The 21,964-nt window shown below is 42.9% G+C and overlaps 3 long non-coding RNA genes across 4 annotated transcripts in view; 1 reads left to right on the forward strand and 2 right to left on the reverse strand.

The window, feature by feature from the left end:
- The window catches only part of LOC148139476 (uncharacterized), a 229,115-nt gene extending 216,913 nt beyond the window's left edge, over positions 1–12,202 (reverse strand). For both annotated transcript variants that reach the window (XR_015753550.1, XR_015753549.1), the window contains exons 1-6: positions 12,150–12,202; positions 11,406–11,512; positions 8,614–8,696; positions 6,797–6,888; positions 5,809–5,895; positions 1,979–2,083 (exon numbers count right to left, since the gene is read on the reverse strand). This is a non-coding gene — a long non-coding RNA (uncharacterized LOC148139476). The remainder of the gene's footprint in view (positions 1–1,978; positions 2,084–5,808; positions 5,896–6,796; positions 6,889–8,613; positions 8,697–11,405; positions 11,513–12,149) is intronic.
- LOC148139478 (uncharacterized) lies at positions 743–15,375 on the forward strand. The gene is made up of 3 exons (XR_015753551.1): positions 743–876; positions 2,740–2,870; positions 15,275–15,375. It is a non-coding gene; the product is annotated as an uncharacterized LOC148139478 (long non-coding RNA).
- A 4,438-nt stretch (positions 15,376–19,813) lies between these two features.
- LOC148139479 (uncharacterized) lies at positions 19,814–21,369 on the reverse strand. Its single transcript, XR_015753594.1, has 3 exons — positions 21,274–21,369; positions 19,991–20,043; positions 19,814–19,881 (listed from the first exon to the last, which is right to left on the reverse strand). It is a non-coding gene; the product is annotated as an uncharacterized LOC148139479 (long non-coding RNA).
- Between the last annotated feature and the right edge of the window lie 595 nt (positions 21,370–21,964).

Consider the following 21,964-nt stretch of genomic DNA (forward strand, 5'->3'; position numbering starts at 1 on the left):
ACACCTGGAGTACTGGGTACAGGTTTGATCTCCTTACTTCAGCAAGGATGTACTAGCACTGGAGAGGGTGCAGAGGAGGGTCACTAGTTTGGGCCTGGAGTTGAGAGGGTTGGTGTATGTGGAGAGATTGAGAAAACTGGTTCTATACTCATTGTAATTTAGAAGAATGGGAGGTTGGATGGGGAAAAAAAACAAAATTATGAAAGGAGTAAGTAAGATAGAAGCAGGGAGTTTATTTTCACCAGGGATGGGTGAAACTAGAGAACATAGCGTCAAAATAAGGTGGAGCAGATTTAGGACTGAGTTCAGGAGTAACTTCTTCAGTTAAAGGGTTGTGAATCTGTGGAATTCCCTGCTGAGTGAAGCAGCTGAGCTATCAATTTTATTTGCCTTTAAGGCAAAAGGTAGATTTGTGAACAAGAAAGGAATTAAGGGTTATGGTGAGAGAGCAGGAATGTGGAGCTGAGGCCATGAAAAGATCAGCCCTGATCTTATTGAATGGCAGAGCAGGTTTGAGGGGTCAGATGAAGGTTTTTGCCTTGTGCCATCAAAATTGACCCTTGAAAAGTTAAGTTTCTAAATTGGACAATCTGGTCTATTATTTTCTGTAACTATTTTAAAACTAATAGAATTATCAGAGAATCCCAGAATCCCAACAGTGTGGAATGAGACCATTCGGCCCATCACATTGATACTGACGCTCAGAGTCTCCTAACCTCCCCCTGTAACGTTGCATTTTCCAGGGCCACCCAACCTACACATCCCTGAGCACTACGGGCAATTCAGCCTGGATAATCCAATCTACCCTGCACATCTTTGGACTGTGGGAGGAAACCAGAGAACCCGGATGAAATCCACGCAGACAACCCCAATAAGGTGATCATCTCTTTCTTATTTCCCAGTTCCACCCAAATAACTTCACTGGGTGGACTCCCATGAATATCCTCCCTAAGCACAAACATAATGCTATCCCTAATCAAAAACACTACTCCCCCTCCTCTCTTGGCCCCGTTTCTATTCTTCCTATAGCATCTATACTCTGAAACATTAAGCTGCCAGTCCTATCCATCCCTGAGCCACGTTTCTGTAATACCCATGATATCCCAGTGCCATGTTCAAAACCATACCCTAAGCCCATCTGCCTTCCCTGTCAGGCCTCTTGCATTGAAATAAATGCAGTGTAACTGCTCAGTCTGACCTCATTCTCTGCTTTGCCCTTGCCTGCCTTGACTATTTGACCTCAGAACTGTACCAGCCTCAGACATACCTCTTTTCTCACTATCTATTTGCAATCACACCCACTCCCTCACTGGTTTAATGCCTCCTGAGTAGCATTAACAAATCTCCCTGCCCAGATATTAGACACCTTCCAAATCAGGTACAATCCATCCTTCTTATGCAGGTCAACTCTACTCCAGAGGAGATCACAATGATGCAAAAATGTGAATCATTTTCCCCTGCACCAGCTCCTTCCAGCACCTCCTCCTCCTCTGTAATATGGACATTTTTCAAGATATCACCATTTATTTCACCACATTCTATATCTCCCATGTACTTCTTCACAGTAAACACTGATGCAAAGTACTTGTTTCCCTATCTCGCCCATCGCCTGAAGCCCCACACAAAGACTGCCTTGCTGATCTCTATTTTCTCCTAGTTAGCCTTTTGTTCTTAATGTATTTACAAAAGCCCTTTGGATTATCCTTAACCCTATTCGCCAAAGCTATCTCACGTCCCCTTTTTTGCCTCCTGATTTCCCTCTTAATTATACTCCTACTGCCTTTATATTTGAAAATGTTTTGGATTGGAATAAATGCAAAATATTACATCTTGATAAAACAAACCAGGGTAGGACTGACACTCAATAAAAGTAGGACCTTGAGTAGTGATATGGGAACAAAGAGACAGAGGGCTTCACGTCTTTGAAGTTTGTGTCACATGTAGACAGGGTGGTTAAGAAGGTGCTTAGCACACTTACCGTCATTGTTCAGACCTTTGAATACAGGAGTTGGGACGTTATGTTGAGGATGTACAGGATGTTGGAGAGGCCTTTTCTGGAATACTCTGTCCAGTTCTGGTTGTGCTGTTATAGGAAGGATATTATTAAATTGGAGCAGGTTCAGAAGAGATTTACCAGCATGTTGCCATGAATGGAGGGATTGTGTTCTAAGGAGAGGCTAGATAGGCTGGGAATGTTTTCCACTGCAGTGCATGAGGTTGAGGGGTGACCTTATTAGAGGTTTATAAAATCAGAAAAAGAGTGCAGATAAGGTGAATAGCCGGGGGAGAGGGGGATTCAAAACTTGGGTGCATTCATTTTGAGAAGAAATGAGAAAGGTTTGAGAAAAGACATAAGGGTTTTAAAAAAAAACATACGTGTGGAATGAATTTCCAGAGGAATGAATACAATTACAATATTTAAAATACATTCAGATAAGTACATAAATAGGAAATATTTGGATGGATGTGGACCAAGCGGAGGCACGTACACTTAGTTCAGTTTGGAATTATGGTTGGCATGGACTGGTTGGACCACAGGGCCTGTTTCCTTGCTGTATAACATTATGACTCTAATCCTCACTAACTCTAAATTCCTCCATCCTCAACTCTCCTGATCACTGTCACCTCATCCAGCCTCACAACTCTTCCTTATTTATATAATTCCTCACCAGCCACAGAACGCTCCCTATCTCATGTCCTCCAGTTTCTCAGATCTCTGCTACATGTGCCTTTCTTTAGTTCCAGCCTTGAGGATGCCCTCATTCACTCCGATTGGTTGGAAGACAAACTGGTACGACCTGGTCCTCCAGTACGGCCCTCTGCCCCCTATTGGCCTGCGCTGACATCAATCACACGAGACCCATTGTGAGGTGAGTGGTGGGATCCTCCCTCTCTCTGCCCTGGAATGAGCTTCATCATTCACAGTGAATGGGGCAGTATCTCAGAGCACAGGGGCTGGGGGCTATTCAGCCCATTGGGACTGTACTCTCTCCCTCTGGAGATGCTGCACATCTGTCCCAATTCCCTTCCCATTTGCCCATAGCCCCCCAAATCATCCCCTAAAAAGTAAAATTCCAAATCTGTTTATGAATAACTGCTGAGTCTGTGTCCAGCTGCCAATCAGACAGTTCCAGATGCTCAGACTTTACTGAATAAAATAATGTTCACATGTTCACATATTATTTGCCAATTACCTGAAAATAGTTACTAAAATTGTGGCATTGTTCACAATTCCCTTCTCTCTGCAAATTAAATATCCAAGACACAAATTTGCAACTGGTCAAACTCACTGCTTAACTGTCTCAGCTCCAAGGACAATTATCTGTGCTTCTGCTAGCTCTCCACAAAAGAGGAACACATCTTATTTTCATTTATTCGTGTCATAGAGATGTACAGCACAGAATCAGACCTTTGGTCCAATTTGTCCATGCCAACTAGGAATCCTAATCTAATGGAATCCTATTCCCAGCTATTGATCCGTATCCCTCGAAACCCTTCCTATTCATGTCCCCAATCAGATGCCTTTCAAATGTTGTAATTGTATCAGCCTCCACTACTTCATCTGGCAGCTCATCCAATACACACATCACACACAGCTTGAAAACTTTGCTTCTCAGATCCCTTTTAAATCTTTGCTCTCTTGACTTAAGCCCATGTGATCTTGTTTTGGAACCACCTAACCTGGGGGGGAAAGACCCTGGCTGTTCACCTTATCCATACCCCTCATGATTTTACAAATCTACATGAAGTCACCTCTCAATCTTTGACTCTCCAGGGAAATTACCACCAGCCTCTCCGTAGCCCAAATCCTCCAACCCTGGCAAAGTCTTTGTCAATCTTGTCTGAACTCTTTCAAGATTCAGAACATCCTTCCCAGAACAGGGGATTTTGAACTTAAAACAGAATTCCTGAAATGGCTTAATCAATTTCCTGTCCAGCCACAATATGATGTCCCAGCTTCTGTATTCAATGCATCGACCAATAAATATAAGCAGACCAAACACCACCTTCACTAGTCCGCCTATCTGCGACTCTACTTTCAACGAACAATGAATCTGAACTCCATGGTCTCTTTGTTCAGCAACACTCCGAAGGACTTTACCATTAAGTGTATAAATCCTGCCCTGATTTGCCTTTCCAAAGTGCAGCACCTCGCATTTGTCTAAATTGAACTCCGTCTGCCATTCTTTGCTCCATTGTCCCATCTGATCAAGATCCTGTTGTATTCTGAACTAACCTTCTTCGCTGTCCACTATACCTCCAATTTTGGTGTCTTCTGTAAAACCACTGACTATATCTCATATATTCACATCCAAGTCATTTATTTGAGAACCGAATATCCATTCCTGCAGCACACTGCTGCTCACAGGCCTCCAGTCCGCAAAGCAACCCTCCATCACCACCCTCTGCCTCCTACCTTCAAGCCAGTTTTGTATCCAAATGGCTAGTTCTCCCAACATTCCACGTTATCTAACCTTGCTAACCAGTCTGCTTTGTGGAACATCGTTCAGTGTCCATATCGACAACGTCCACAGTCTGCCTTCATCAATCATCTTTGTCACATCTTCAAAAAAAACTCAATCAAGTTAGAAAGAGAGAATTACTCACACAAAGTCATGTTGACTATCCTTAATCTTTCCTGGTCTTTTCAAATACATGTAAATCCTATCCCTCAGAATCCCTTCCAATAACGTGCCTACCACTGACTTCAGGCTGCCTGTTCTGTTGTTCCCTGGCCTTTCCTTACCACCTTTTTAAAATAACAACACCTGTCTTCCAGCACCTCACCTGTCACAAACGATGATATAAATACCTCAGGGAGGGGCACTGCTTTCCTAGCTTTCCACAAATTTCTGGGATACACCTGATCAGGACCCAGGGATTTATCCACCTTGATGCCATTTAAGACATCCAGTACCACCTCCTCTGTAACATGGACACTTTTCAAGTTATCACTGTTGTTAACTATCAAGTTCTCCAAACTCTCCAGAAAAGAGTAGCATAGTATCTCTCCCACCTCCTGTTGTTCCACAGATGGCCTTCTTGATCTTTAAGAAGTTGTATTCTTTGTCTATTTTTTCTTTTATCCTTGATATATTTGTAGAATCGCTTTGGATTCTACTTAAACCATTTCCTAGAGATATTTCATGTTCCCTTTTTGCTCATCTGATTTCCCTTGAGTATATTCCTGTAAAAACATGAACCTGTACTCCCAATTCCTCCGCCTCTGCCATATCTGCTTCCAGGAAAAGCAATTCCACTCCAGGACATCCCAGAAAGGATTCCTATTTCAAGGACTGCATTTCCCTCCCACGTGATCAAAAATTCCCTCCAATGCATATCCTCCACTTCCCGTACCTCCACCTTCCCCCCCACCCCTCCAACCACAATAAGAATATAATCCACCGGTCCTCACCTGCCACCCCACGAATCTCCAGATACAGCGCATTAACCTCAGCAATTTCCGCTACCTACAGTCAGACCCCACCACCATGGATATATTTCCCTCCCCAGCCCTTCCACAGAGACCATGGGATATTTGGTGCTGATGTGCTGCCCCACTGATACCTCAGTCACTCACCCTGCCCAATGGTCTAGTGATACTATCGCTAGATGGATAATCCAGACACCCAGATAACGTTCTGGGTCCCAGGGTTTGGATCCCGTCACAGCAGACAGTGGAATGTGAATTCAATAAAAATTTGGAAGTAAGAATCTATTAAAGACCATGAATCCATTGTTGATTGTTGCAAAAAAAAACAATGAGATTCACTAATATCCTTCAGGGAAGGAATCTGCCATCCTTACCTGGTCTGGCCTGCATGTGACTCCAGACCCACAGCAACATGGTTGAATCTTAACTGCCCTTGAGGCCCAGCCAGTGACACCCTCATCCTGTGAATGAATTAAAAAAGGTCAAGTCTTGTATACAATCATACTATTCTTACAGATAAGTGATCTGTTAGTAAATTTGCTTCTCAATTCCCGGCTGACTATTTATTTCTCAGTTCCACCTGTACAACTTGCCTGGATGTACTTCCAGGATTATCCTCCTGAAGCCCAGCCATAATGTTATCCCTCATCAAAACCATCTCACCCCCTGCTCTGTTGCCCCCTTTCTATCCTTGCTATAGCATCTATACCTTGGAACATTAAGCTGCTGGTCCTAACCATTCCTAAGTCATACCTCTGTAATTGCTGTAATATCCCAGTGCCATGTTCAAAACCATACCCTGAGCTCCTCTGCCTGACCTATCGGGCCTCCTGCATTGAAATAAATGCAGTGTAACTGCTCAGTCCTACCTCATTCTGTGCCTTGCCCTTGCCTGCCTTGACTGTTTGACACCTGAACTGTACCAGCCGCAGACTTGGCTCTTTCCTCACTCTTTTGAGTTTACCTCCATTCCTTCACTGGTTTAATGCCTCCTGAATAGAACTAGCAACTCTTCCCTTTCAGTGCAGGTACAATCCAACCTTCTGATGAAGGTCAATTCTACCCCACAAGAGATTCCAATGATCCAACAATGTGAAATCTTCTATTCCTATGTCATTGATACCAATAAACAACAGCCTCCCCTCAAAATGGTTATTCTCCCCTTTAAGAATATTCTGCTCCCTCTCTGAGGCATCCTTGTACAAAAATTACACATTCGAATAATAAACCTTACACTCATCACATCATTATAAAAGGATTACATAACACATGATGGTTTGGGGAGACCTTTTGAGAGAATGTGATGATTCAAAGGAGAATTTTTAAGCAGCAAAAGGGATTGATCTGGAACACAATACTCACAATGCGAATATCCAGGTCCTGATGTACTGAGTAATTCAGAGTTTGGCAGAACATTTACTGAGATTACCATCTGAATGTCCACCTGTCATATCCTGTAATACAAGTTTATAAAATCTGTCACTCTCAGTTCAAGTTAGAAACCCACACCATCCCCTCCTCCTGGCGCAGGATTACTGTACATAGTTACAACAGGTCATCAGGAAGGGGAATGGAATGTTTTGTTTCGAGGGTTTTCAGTATGAGAGTTTGGAGTATATACCTGAGAGTAACGTGAGGAAGTGGTGGTGAGACCACCATATCTGGAGTAATGTGAGCAGTTTTGGTCCCTTTAGATAAGGAATGTGTCACTTTATTGGAGGCATTTCAGGGAAGATTCACTAGTAGAAAGTGCGGACTGCAGATGCTGGAGATCAGAGCTGAAAAATGTGTTGCTGGAAAAGCGCAGCAGGTCAGGCAGCATCCAAGCAGAAGGAGAATCAACGTTTTGGGCATAAGCTGAAGAAGGGCTTATGCCCGAAACATTGATTCTCCTGCTCCTTGGATGCTGCCTGACCTGCTGTGCTTTTCCAGCAACATATTTTTCAGCAGGGAAGATTCACTGGGATGATCCCTGGTTTGGAGGGATTATCTTTTAAATAAAGGCTGAACAGGTTGGGACTCTACTCACTGGATTTTGGAGAAAGAGAGGTGATCTCATTGAGACAGATGGGATTCTTAAGGGGTTTGACAGGATAAATACTGAGTGGATGTTTCCGAGTGTTAATACTGAAAAGGGAGTCTGGAACCAGATTCTGGGTCAGTCGCGGAATCAAGGGTTCTGCTTCAGATTCGTCAAGTTTAAGGCGACACAGAGGCGGGTAAGGGGTTTCAGTAGCAATGGAGCTGGGGTGAGGTGGAGACAAACAATGTTTAAGAGATTGGAATTCCCTGGTGTTTGGGATTGTGCAGATGTCTGATCAGAAGGTCACCTTAGGGTCAAATATAACAGCAATATTGTGAAGAACGTATTTCTGCCTCAGACAGTTACCAGGGAGAGGGAGAGGCTCAGCAGTAAGAGAAAGGAGTTTGGAATAACAACTGAAGGCAATGGGTTTAACCGTTACAATGTTTCATTGGAGGAAACTGCAGCTAATCAAGTAGTGGGAATGTGATAAGCAGTTTGGTAACTGAGTAACAGTGGAACAATGGAGAGGGATGGTGGGGAGGGAGAGCTGGACAGTGTCAGTGTACATGTGAAACCTAACATGGTGCTTTTTCACAATGTCAACTCCTGGCAGTATGTAGGTGAGATACAGGAGAGAGCAAGGATAGATACTGGAGGGACACCAAATGCAAGGAATTCAGAAAGGAAAGAGAGAGTGGAAATGGAGCAGGATTTTCCAAAAACCGTGAGGTCAAAAGGAAGTTTTTCAAAGAAGGGGAGAGAAGGGCATAACCAGAAAAGACAGACAGCCAGAACAAGGAACAATATCTGTGAATCGGTGAGGAGGAGGAGGAGACAGAGTGTTGGAAAGTCTGTGGTTTAGCAAGCTTTGGGTAAATTGTAAAGATGAGCTCTGATAAGGCTTAACAAGAGACTGGAGAAAGATATAGGTTTAGGACAAAAACCAGGAACACCACGTGAGGCAGTTTGGCTCGGTGGGCTAGTGGGAGGGAGGGAAGCAGCAGATCGGATTATCTCAGTCATGGTGACAGAGAAACTCCATGTGCTCCTCACTCATGTTATTGGAGGGGAGGATAGAGGAGACAGGATGATGGACAGTGTTTTACAAAGAAACAAAACCAGGGTTAGTGATATTTAAAATGAGTGAACAAACCTGATGTGTTTAGCTTTTATCCAGAATATTAAAACAAACGACTGAAGTCCTGGTTCGAATCCCATCTTGGCAGATGGTGGAATCTGAATTCACGAAAAAATAACTGGAATTAGGAATCTCCTGATTTCCACGAAACCATTGTCAATGGTAAAAAAAATCCTGCCAACCTGAGAGCAGCCCATCCAGCTACTCACTGTACTAATCACTGCAAAGTCTCAACACAGGAATGAAACTGGATGGACCATGTGGCATCTAACAAGGCACCAGAAATTACAACCACAGAATCAACCCTCTCGATGGTGCAACGTCCTCCTCACTAACATCTAGTTTTTGGTGCCAAAATGTGGAGAGCTGTACCTCAGACTAGTCAAGAAGCAGCCTGACATAGTCATATTCACGGAATCATCCCTTACAGACAATGACCAGACACCACTTTCACCATCCTAGATATCGAGAGTGTGGTGCTGGAAAAGCACAACAGTCAGGCAGCATCAGAGGAGCAGGAGAATCGACGTTTTGAGCCTCAGCCCTTCATCAGTCTGATCTGGTGTGCTTTTCCAGCACCACACTCTCGACTCTGACCTCCAGCATCTGCAGTCTTCAATTTCTCCTAAAATCTCTGGATATGTCCTGTCCCACCGGCAGCACAGACCAGACAGAGGTGGTGGCACAGTGGTGTACAGACAGGGAGGATTCGCCCTGGGAGTCTCATGGCTCCTGCTGATTACCACGTACTGTCCTCCCTTGGCTGATGGATCAGTTCTCCTTCGTGTTGAACAACATTTGGAGGAAGCACTGAGGCAACAAAATGGTGTCAAACATACTCTGGGTACAGGATTTCAATGTCCACAATCGAGACTGGCTCTGCAACAGAATTACTGACTGAGCTGGCCAGGTCCTAAAGGACATAGCTGCTCAACTGAGTCTGCAGCGGGTGGTGAGGGAACCAACAAGAAGGAAAAAAACATACTTGATCGCATTGTTATGAATTGACCAGCTGCAGATATGTCTGGCCATGACAGTATCGGTAAGAACGACCATTACATGTTCGTTTTGGAGACAATGCCTTGCCTTAAAGTTGAGAAAACCTCCGCTGTGTTGAGTGGCACTATCACCGTTCTAAATGGGACAGACTTCAAAGAGATGTAGAATCTCAAATAGGGTATCTATAAGGTACTGTGGGACATCAACAGCAGCAGAACTGTACTCCAGCACAATCTGTAATCTCATGGGTTTGTAAATCCTGCTCTCACCCATCACAATGGACAGTAAAGGAGGGCTTGCCAAGAGCAGCACCAGGCATACCTAAAAATGAAGTGCTAATCTGGTGAAGCTATCAAACAGAATTACCTGCATATCAAACAGCATCAGCAGCAAGCAACAGAGCTCAGTGATCCAACATCCAATGGAACAGATCGGAGCTCTGCAGTTCTGCCACATCCAGTTGTGAACGGTGATGGACAATTAAACAACTCACTGGGGGAAGCATCACAGAAATCCCCACCCTTACTGATGGAGGGGCCTCACATACCCATGCACCAGATAAGATGACAGCATTTGCAGCAATCTGCAGCCAGAGTGCAAAGTGGGATGATCCATCTCAGCCTTCTCCAGTGGTTTCTAACATCACAGATGTGAGTTTTAAACCAGTTCGATTCAGTTTGAATCACATCAAGAAATGGTTAAGTAGTGTAAAGGCTACTGGCCCTGCCAATATTCTGGCAATCATACTGATGGCTTGTGCTCCAGAACTTGCCACCCACCGAGCCACGTACCGCTCCAGCACTGGCATCGACCGACAATGTGGAACATTGCCCAGGGATGTTCAACACAAAAGCACAGAACAATCAAACCCAGGCAATTTCCATCTATCAGTCTACACTCGATCAGCAGTAAAGTGATGGAAGATGTCATCACCAGGGCTACCAAGCAGCAGCTGCTCTGCAACAGTCAGCTGAGCGACACTCACTTTAGGCTCCACCAGGGCCAATGAGCTCACGATTGTGTCACCGCCTGATTCACAAACTGACAACCAGCTGAATCCCAGAGGTGAGGTGAGGGTGATAGCTCAGCCCCACTCCAAGATCACTATTTCGAGCTGATTTCACCCTTGTCTCAACACAATGTGATGAAAGTATATGAGCTATCTCTAGACTTCATTATCCAAACTCACTCCCTGGCCAGCTTCCCACATTCAACCTCCCTGTAATCTCAAGAACATCTAAATATCTGCTTGTTGATTCATCAAAAGTCTCCTATTCATAAGCAACAACATAGAGTCATAGAGATGTACAGCATGGAAACAGACCCTTCGGTCCAACCCATCCATGCCAAACAGATATCCGAACCCAATCTAGTCTCACCTGCCAGCATGTGGCCAATATCCCTCAATTTAAATTTCTCACACTTGATTTAATTCCTGGCTGTGATAATCCCTAGCTCCCTGCACCACACACACTTTGAGACCTCGACAACCCATTTTCTTTGAGACTCCCAACAATTTGTTAATTCATTACTTCATCTGTGTGGCTGTTTCTACAGTTGCTGAAGCAGCATGGTCTGAAATTCGCAACCAAAATCTCACAGCTCTGTTTTCCACCTTTAAGACATCCCTCAAAACCTACTTTTGGTCACCTGGCCTAATATCTCCATCTCTGGCCTTATGTCTAAAGTTCTCAATAGTATTTTTGTGAAATTATAAGCATGATAATAAAAATACAAACTGTTGTTGATTTGACATTATTTTCAAATCATCACTGTTGCTGTAATGAATAATCTGTAATGTCTCTTACCCAACCTCATTGTAGGAGCACCTTCACCACACAAACTGCAGCTGTACAAGAAAGTCAAACATCACCCTCTCCACAAGCAACAGGGCTTTGGCATTAATCACTGGTATCTGTGGAAGGAGAAACACAGTTGATGTTTCATGGAGTGCAAAATGGATTACAGGGAATGAAAATGGTGCAGAATTTGACAGCCAGAAATGGAAGGAAAATACACTTGCTTTTTGGAAAAAAGAATTCTTGACTGTCAAAAATATTCAAGAAAAAAGTAATCTGATAATCTAGCAGCACATGGTCAGGGGTTGGGCCGCAGCGAAAAACTCATTTGCAAAGGTCTATAAAAGTAATAATACAGTAGTAAACAGACCAAAAATACACCCATGGTTCGAGACTGAGGAAGCTAGATATTGACAAAGTGGTGATGAGGGAGCCAAGGGGTGAATCAGAGCAGTATTGGCTGCTGTGATCACAATGACTCTATACCAGAGAAAGGCTGCACATGCGCCTGGCTGCACTTTGCCCCCTACAAAGATGGCGGCGGTACACGTGTCCAGTGAATCGTTGTCCCGAATAAAGATGGCGGCGCTCACTCAGGCCTGCAGCCGCGCTGAGGCAATTCCCCATTTACTGCAAACACGGGACTGGGACGTTCAAATTTGTGTTTTCCGACGTGCACAATTTGTTTGTAAAACCTCTCCGCTCATGGCAACACAGTTTTTCTCCCAGTTCCCTGTTTATTTCTTTCCTTACCGTATCCTTTCTTTCCATAACTTCCCGAGCATTCATTACAGCGACTCTGCGCCGCGCGCGAGTGATCACATGGTTTAGTTTAGCTCCGCCCAACATTCACTTTGATTGGAGGACCAACATCCCGCTAGGTCATCCAGCTCCGCCCACCGTCCTTTCATTGGTCCGGTGCTGACATCAATCACCCGGAGTCCCTTTGTTGGCGAGAACATGCGCAGTGTGTCCTGCTTCAGCTGATATGTTGGGTAATGTGATGGGAGAGTTTACTGAGGGTAAGGATTCCCTTTGTGTGAGCTCTGCAGTAGATTTCCTTTATTCATGGAGGGGATTGCCTTCCTACTCATGACTGTATAGCTGTGATTGATGAATCAATGCCTTCTGAATCAGTACATAAACACCCCATTTTCACTCCTTTACACAACATCTGAGATCTTAAGCACATTGTATCACGCTCTTCTTTGGAAACAAAAAAAAACATGAAATAGAGCCTCAAGGAATCGGTGCAGGAGTAGGGCATTCATCGCCTTCAGCTTGTTCCCCCATTCTATCAGATCATGGCTTGACCAACCCAGACCTCAATACCTCTTTTATGCTTGATCCGCATAGCCCTCAACTGCTCAATATTTCAAAAATCTATTTGCCCTTTTTTAAAATAATTTGAGATAGAATCATAGATTCCCTACTATGTGGAAACAGGTCCTTCAGCCCAACAAGCCAGAACAACCCTCCGAAGAGTAAGCCAACCATTCCCCTCCCACACTTAACTTTCGCAATTGTTTGGGTGCGGAAATTCTAGCCATTCACAGAGAAAAAGTTCTTTACTTTTTCTAAAATGAATGTTCCCTTATGTAATGTCCCTTGGTTTGAGACTTCACTGGTGCTAGAAAATCTAGTCAACATCTACTCTGTCAAGCTCCTCAGAATCTTGTTTCCATAAGATCACTCCTGCTTATCTATTCTTGATAGGTCAACACTTTCGTCCTCGAAACATCTAATTGAATCTTTTTTGAATGGTCTCCGATGTTGGTTTATCCTTTATTAAATATGGGAGCTAACATTGTATACAACACTGCAAGTGAGGACTCACCAACAGCCAGTGTGGTAAACCAATCGTCAATCCATGCTAATACATTACGCCGATACCATGAGCTCCTAAATTGAGCAATTGACTTTTATGTAGCACCTTATCATTTGCATTTTTAAAATCCAAATACAGAACATCATTGGATTGCCCTTTATCAGCCCTGCTTGTTATCTCCTCAATGAACTGTCGCAAATTTGTCAAATATAATTTCTCTTTCACAAAACCCAGTCTACCATGTTTAATGATAAGCGTTTCTAAATGTCCTGCAATTTCTTACTTTAATATTTGACTCTGTAGATTCTTTCAGTAGCTTTGTTAAGTATGATTCCCCTCTCTTAAATCCACGCGGACTCTGTCCAATCCTGTCACTGTTCAGTAAGAAACTTGACTGTATCCCAATGTAGTTAGTAAATGTATCTATATTTATTTTTAAAAATCGATTACTTATCAATGCTGGACCCATGCAATATCAATGGTGAGTCTGAATTTGGGTAATAATATTTTTTCTGTTAATTCCTTTACGTACTGTGTTATGCAGACAGCGCCAAGCTGTTACTCTCAATTGTGAGTAACTTTGAAAATAATATATTTTAAAAATGACATCCCAAAATACTGCCTCATTATTGTGCAAGGAGGATTTTGCATTCAATAGTTTGCAGATAAAATTGAACAGCTTTTTGCTGCAATTTGGCCAGACTGCAGGTTACTCCAAAGTGGCAACTCTGCTCTCAAATTCTTACTTGACACTGCCCAAGGCGATACTGGTGGGACTTCACTTTGCCATTCTTGTTCACCAGCTTTATTTCCAGGTTTAATACTATAATCATTCTAGAGCTTGTAATTTTAACCAAACTTATCTTTTAGGTACATATGTAAATATCATACTGAAATGTTGCTCTGAATGGTAACAAATCTGAAATTAGTCTCTAATCAGATAGTAACGTGCTTCGACCTTTCTACGTATGTGTTGCCATAAGTCTATGCCAGTTATTTTTCTGAAGCCTGTGATTGCTGATGAAGGGCTTATGCCTGAACCATCAACTCTCCTGCTTCTCGGATGCTGCCTGACTTGTTGTGCTTTTCCAGCATGACACTTTTCGACTCTGATGTCCAGCTTCTTTGGTCGTCACTTTCTCCTTTGAGTAGATTAAACCAAGAATATTTTTTGTTGATCACAGTGCAATAGGAACCAATTCATGAAATTCAGATATCTCACATTTACCTTAACTATGTGAAGGCTAAGACATTAATAAATTATTGTCAGTAATTGAAACCGTGCTGACAAACTTGTGCAGTATCAGTGCCTCAGCTTTAGAGTGTTCCCAGATATCGCACAGCTGCAGTATTTTGTTTTGCACTCGGCTATATTTTGTTCTCAATTGTTTCTTTGTGAAAGATTACAAAATTAACTTAGATGAATGAACTTATGATTTCTTTAACCAATGTTAGAGAAAACAACGTCAGTATTTCAAGTGCTGATAAAGTAAAATAAAATGATAATCAGTAGAATGGGTTTAAGATGGATATGGAACAAATGCTGGAACAAATGCTGGGATTAGATTAATTTAGGATATCTGGTCAGCATGGGCAAGTTGGACTGAAGGGTCTGATTGTGTGTTGACAACTGTGACTTCATTCTCTCAATTATTCAAGAATTTGAATACTTCGAGGAGGAAAAGGAGAATTTATGCAGAGAATGCACTTGAAATGATAATTGAGGTATATCAAACTCACATTGTTTCATGACCTTTTCCTCTGGGTTCTTCAATGAACAAACTTGTTTTATTATCTGAATAACTATGTATCATGTGATTTGTTTTGCACAAAATATTTCGTTAGGATCTCGTGAACTATTAAGAAGTGTTCATGTTTAAAATTTAGGCAGCGTGATTATTAAGCAAGAAAAGGTGAGTGTTTTACTCCCACTGAATCATTGCTCTATAAAAGGTGACAAGCTTTTTATCTTTTCTGGGCACTGAATATATGGAAATCAATTCTGAAGGAAAAAATCCTCGACGGTAATTTTTTTTTCGATTACTTACAGTGTGGAAACAGGCCCTTCGGCCCAACAAGTAACACCGACCCGCCGAAGCGCAACCCATCCAGACCCATTCCCCTACACCTAACACAATTTAGCATGTCCAATTTACCTGACCTGCACATTTTTGGACTGTTGGAGGAAACCGGAGTATCTGGAGGAAACCCACGCAGACACGGGGAGAATGTGCAATCTCCACACAGTCAGTCACCTGAGACGGGAATTGATCCCGGGTCTCTGGTGCTCTCTGGTGCTGTGAGGCAACAGTGCTAACCACTGTGCCACCCCAATTACTCCCCATATGTTCCCACATATGGGGAGTAATTGCTTCTGGTCACTCTTCAGGCTATAGAGGCTCGGAAAGAAATGAGTTGGCAAAAGTTTGTCCATCCAAATGATGTTGCTATGCTCATTGGTAAACTTGCAAGATCTATTGAAGAAACACGTGTTTCAGAGTGTATGCAATAAACCTGAACATTGTTATTTTTTCACAGAGCTTGGGACCCGACTGGAGCAGCAATGAAGCTCGTATTGTTTTTTTAAATTTCCGAGCTTGCCAAATTATTGTTGGTAAATGCAGGTGACTTTATCAAAGCACATTTCACACTCCCCAGCTACGAATTTGGTCCCAATTCTGTCAGTCCATCCATTCCTATGGATCACAGGTATTTTAAATGTGAGCACTCCATTTAACTATTTGAATTGAATACTTCAGTGGTTAAATCCTCTTGCATTCTTAATTTCAAATTACCCAATGTGATTTTTTTGTCCCCCCTGAATTTGCCAAGCACTGGGCAGTTCTGGAATATTCGAAATATTTACAATAGATGCATTCACACTATTGAAGGCAACCTGGCAGATTTGAATACCATTCGGGTAGTCAACAACAATACATAAGTAACTTTATGAATTGCTTACTGTACACCAACAACGCAAACCAAGTATCAGTGAAACCACAGACTGTTTCCCAAGGATTCCCAAATCTAAACAGTGCATTCCAGATATGCTCACTATCACCATCTGGGAGCAGTCTCCAAAAGTGCTCCCAGAATTTAGAAAGTGCATTCACTGCCCTCCAAAGCTCAATCTGCTGTCACAGGCTTCACTCTTATTGTATACAATGGTAGTTATTGTCCAGTTCTTTAACGTGACAAATGATTTTACAAACAATTTATAAAATACTTTAAATCCTGAAGAAATGTGATGTCAGCCCTTTGTAGAAGTGAAAGAAAGTGTGATGTTTGTTTGACCTTTGGCTCTATGTATCAGACTGAACTGAACCTTTAGCAAGATGTGGGATGTTTCCCACACACTTTGTTTAAAAAAAGCAAAGATTTTGCTCTGAGATTTAAATGTTCAATCAGGTTTAATAAAAATCTTTCCAAAAATTGAGAGTTTGACTTCAGCTCCTGTAAAGAGACACGCTCTTTGCCTTCAATTTTGTGACATGTGATCATTCTTCGGTAAAGGTGGCTGTGTGCAACACTGCAGGATGTTGTCTGAAGTGCCTCATTGGGTGGATGAGCTTTATTACTGGTGTAACTCGGCTAATTTTGAAATGGAATGTTACTTTGAGTTAAATCTTGTTTTTAAACTGAGATGTGCTTGTGTAACTCAAGTGTGGAAACTATGCTCATGTTTGCAATGAACCTTTCACTTTTGCAGATTAGTATTTTTCCGATCTGTTTTGTAAATAAAGTTGAATATCGAAAGCACAGTGATGGAGAACTGCAGGCCCAGCAGCATCTCTGAGGGGAATTAAACATTGTAAGTTCCAAGTCCAATGACCTTTTGTCCATTCAGACAAAAACTTGAAATGTAACAATTTTTTTTCTCTTCACCAATGCCCTCAGAACTGCTGAGTTTCTCCAGCACTTTGTTTCTGGGTTTAGATCACCAGCACCTGCAGTTTATTGTTTAGATCCTATGATTTGACTTGTGGAGCGAGAGGCAGCAACTGTGATCAACGAGGATAAAACTCCCCAACCACAGAAAACAAACTGGTTCTTTCTACTTTTCAAAACACTACTGTAAATAAGAAATGCAATTAAGCTGAATGCAAGATGGTATACCACCGGCCTTGTCTCAAACCTGCTACTCATCTTTGAGAACTCATCTGTCAGAATTGTGTTTGCTCGCTTCCTTTGAGATCACGGTCCACAAATGTCCCAGTTCCAATTCCTGGGCCGGGCCCGGTTACCACATTGCTGTGGGGTGGGGAGCTTTATGTCAGCCTGAAGTTTTTGTTAATAACAACATTGCAGGTTGAAGTTGACGGTTTTGACGAATATTGCGTCGTTAAACTTGGAGGCAATCCTTCCGAATGTATTGACTAACTGGACTGAGCCTGTTTACATGCAGCCCTGTTAGTAGTGCTGTAATATTCTAAGTTAAGAATCACACAACACCGGTTATAGTCCATCAGGTTTAATTGGAAGCAAACTAGCTTTCGGAGCACCGCTCCTTCATCAGGTGAGTGTGGAGGGCACAATTCTAAGGCACAGCATTTATAGCAAAAATTTATAGTGTGACGTAACTGAAATTGTCCATTGAAAAATACCTTGGTTGTATGTTGAGTCTTTCATCTGTTCGAATACCATGATAGTTTCACTTCTTTCATGTATAAATCACAAAACCTTTCTTTCAAAAGTTGCATTCCTGACAGTGGCCCATCAAATCACTCATTGTATTAGTCACTGCACAGTCTCAACAAAGGAATGAAACTGGATGGACCACATTACATCTACCAATGCACTGGAAAATACAACAACACAATCAGCCCTCTTGACCCTACAACCTCTGTCTCACTGTGGGCCAACAGCAGTACCAGAACTGTACCCCAGCCCAATTTTGTAATCTAATGGCCTGGTGTATCCCCCACTCAACCATTAACATCAAGCCAGGGGAATCAACACTACTTCAATGGAGAGTTCCGCAGGGCATGCCACGAGCAATACCAAACATACCTGAAAATGTGGCGCCAGCCTGGTGAAGGTACAGTGCAAGCAACACCAAATAGAACTATGTGATCCAACAACCAGTGGATCAGATCTGAGCTCTGCAATTTTGTCACACCTAGTCAGGAATGGTGATGGGCAATTAAACAACTCACTGCAGGAAGCATCACAGATATCCCCACCCTTAATGATGGAGGGGCCTCACACATTCATACAACAGATAAGACGACAGCATTTTCAGCAATTTTCAGCCAGCAGTGCCAAGTGGATGAGGCTTCTCCATTTGTCCATGACATCACAGATGTGAATCGAATTGGTTGAAAACCCATTTCAAATCAGATCAAGAAATGGACAAGTAGTGTAAAGGCTATGGGCCCTGCTAGCATTGTGGCAATATATACTGATAGCTGTGCTCCAGAACTTGCTGAAAATGTGTTGCTGGAAAAGCGCAGGCAGGTCAGGCAGCATCCAAGGGGCAGAAGAATTGACGTTTCGGGCATGAGCCTTTCTTCAGGAATGAATTTCTGAATGCTGCCTGACCTGCTGCGTTTTTCCAGCTACACATTTTCAGCTCTGATCTCCAGCATCTGCAGTCCTCACTTTCTTCTCCAGAACCTGCTGCCCACCAAGACAAATAGTGCTCCAGCACTGGCACCTACCGATATTGGGAAATGTTTCCCAGTGTTGTTCAACACAAAACCGCAGGACACATCCAACCCAGCCAATTTCCCTCCATCAGTCCACACTCGCTCAGCAGTGAAGTGATAGACGTTGTCATCGATAGTGCTGTCAAGCACATGCTCACAATAACCTGCTCAGTGACGCCCAGTTTGGGTTCTTGCAGGGCCAATCAGCTTCTGAGCTTGTTACAGACTTGATTCACAAACTGACAAACAGCTGAAGGTAACAGCCCGTCCCACTCCAAGACCACTATTTCGACTTCAGTGATATCATCTGACCTCACCACAGTCTCAGCTAATTTAATGAAATTTTCATTCATTCATTTTATGAACTCTAGATTTCATTATCTAAACCATCTCCTGGCCAGCATCCCACAATCACCCTCCCTATAATCTCCAGAATATTGAAAACTCTACTGCCCAAGTGTTCACTTGTACCAGAACTTGCTGATCCATCAAAAGGCTCCCATTTATAAGCAACAGCAATTTACTTTCACACCCTTGACTTAATTCCTGGCTGTAATCATTCCTATCTCCATGCATCAGACACACTTTCACATCTCAATAACTCATTTCTGTTTAGACTCCCAATGATATGTTTATTTTTGAGTTCAGCTGTGTGACTGTTTCTATAGATTCCAAGGCAACACGGTCTGGAATTCCCACCCTCTAAGATCTGCTTTCTTCCTTTAAGTCATTCCTGAAAAATTGCTTATTTCGCAAAGGTTTGGTCACCGGACATAATATTCTCCATCTGTAGCCTTACGTCAAAAGTTCTCAATATTTTGTGAAATTAAAAATGTGTTGATTTATACAGATATCTTCTACTCTTCACTATCTCTGAGTGCATAATCTGTAATGTCTCCTACCCAACCACGTTGTGGGAGCACCTTCACCATACCAACTGCAGCAGTACAAGGAAGTCAAACATCACCTTCTCAACAGGCAACAGAGCTTTGGCCTTGATCACTGGTATCTGTGGAAGGAGAAATACACATCATGTTTCAGGGAGTGCAATATGATTTATGGGGGAATGAAAATGGTGCAGAATTTGACTGTCAGAAATGGAAGGAAAATCCACTCACTTATTGGAAAAAAAAGAACTCTTGACCGTCAAAGATATTGTGGAAAAAATAACCTGATAATAGAGTATATGGTCAGGAGCCAGGCAGCAGTGGACAATTCATTTACAAAGAGGACTGTGAATGTAATAGTAAAATACTACACAGAGCAAAAATACACACGAGAGACTGAGAAAGCTAGATAACAAACAAGTGGACATCAAGGAGCCCAGAGATGAATCAGAGCAATGTTCACTTTTATGATCCCACAGTCAGATGTCTAGCACAGAAATAGACTTTTTGGTCCAACCCATCTTTGCCAACCAGATATTCTAACCTAATGTATTCCCATTTTCCAGCACTTGGCCAACATCCCTCTGAACCCTTCCTATTCAAATGCCTTTGAAATGTTACAATTTTAGTTGCCCTTTAGGCTCCTTTTGAATTTCCCACCCCACCCTAAACCTATATCCTCTAGTTCTGGGGTCTACCAACCCTTGTCTACTTACGCTATCAATGTCCCTCACGATTTTTATAAGCCTCTATAACATCACACCTCAGCCTCTGACACTGCAGGGAAAATGGCTCCAGCCTATTATGCCTCTCCCTGCAACTCATATCCTCCAACACTGGCAACATCCTTGAAAATCTATTCTCAAACCTTTCAAGTTTCAGTGCCTCCTTCTGATGGGAGGGAGACCAGAACTACACACAATATTCCAAAAGTGACCTAACCAATGACCTGTCCAGCTCCTTTACCCAATGCTCTGACCAATAAGGGGAAGCATACCAAATGCCTTCTTCACTGTCGTATCTACCTGCAACTCTACTTTCAAGGAAATATGAACCTACATTCCAAGGTCTCTTTGTTCACAAGATTTTCCAAGATCTTACAATTCAGTGTGTGAGTCCTGCTCTGATTTGCTTTTCTAAAATGCAGCACCTCACATTTATCTAAATTAAACCCTATCTGCCACTCCCCAGCCCATTGTTCCATTCGATCAATATCCCATTGTACTTTGAGATACCCTTTATCACTGTCCACAATACCTCCAATTTTGGTGTCACCTGCAAACTTACTAACTGTACCGCCTCTATTCACATCCAAATCATTTAAATGAATGAAAAAACAAATCCAGAAAAAAAATCCATTTCTCTGGGTGTGAATATGCTCTGTGCAAATCCTGCCCTGTGACTCCCTACCAGAGAGGGCTGCACATGCGTCCCGCTGAACTTTGCCCCCAACAAAGCTGGCGGCTGCACGGGTCCAGTGAATCGTTGCCCCGAATAAAGATGGTGGTGCTTACTCGAATCAATCGCTGGATGAGGCATTTTCCCGTTTACTGCAAAAACGGGACTGAGTTTCAAATTTGTATTTTCGATGTGCACCAAATGTCTGTAAACCCTCTCAACCCATACCGACACCATTTCCCTCCCGCTTCCTGCTGTTTCTTTCTATCTTTACCAACAGCTCTCCATCCACACATCCCGAACAGACCGCGAGGATGATCAAGTGGTCTAGTCTAGTCCCGCCCCTCATTCACCCTGATTGGTCGGAGGACCAACTGTGCGCCAGGTCCTCCAGCTCTGTCCCTGCCTTTCCATTGGTCCGCCGCTGACATCAATCACCCGGGGCGCATTGTTGGCTGGAGCATGCGGATTGCTTCGTGGCTTTTGTTGCTGTTCATGAGTTACAAAAATGACAACAGCATCTCAAAACCCCCTGATGAAGAAGCAGCAAACCTAGTGCTTCCAAATAATCCTGTTGACCAATAGCCTGGTGTTCTGTGAATTTTACTTTTGTCCATCCCAATCCAACACCAACACCTCCAAGTCACGAATGAGGGGGGGGATGTATAACCTAAGATCTAGGAACAGTAGAAGGCCGTCCTGCCCTTCGAGCCTGCTCTGCCATTCAATAAGATCATGGCTGATCATTTCGTGGACACAGAACCATTTACCCACGTTCTCGCCGTGTTCATTAATTAATTACATTTT

The sequence above is a fragment of the Chiloscyllium plagiosum genome, unplaced genomic scaffold, assembly GCF_037043375.1.
Source record: "Chiloscyllium plagiosum isolate Xiang-an unplaced genomic scaffold, Cpla_swu_hap1 HiC_scaffold_38, whole genome shotgun sequence".
Lineage (NCBI taxonomy): Eukaryota > Metazoa > Chordata > Chondrichthyes > Orectolobiformes > Hemiscylliidae > Chiloscyllium > Chiloscyllium plagiosum.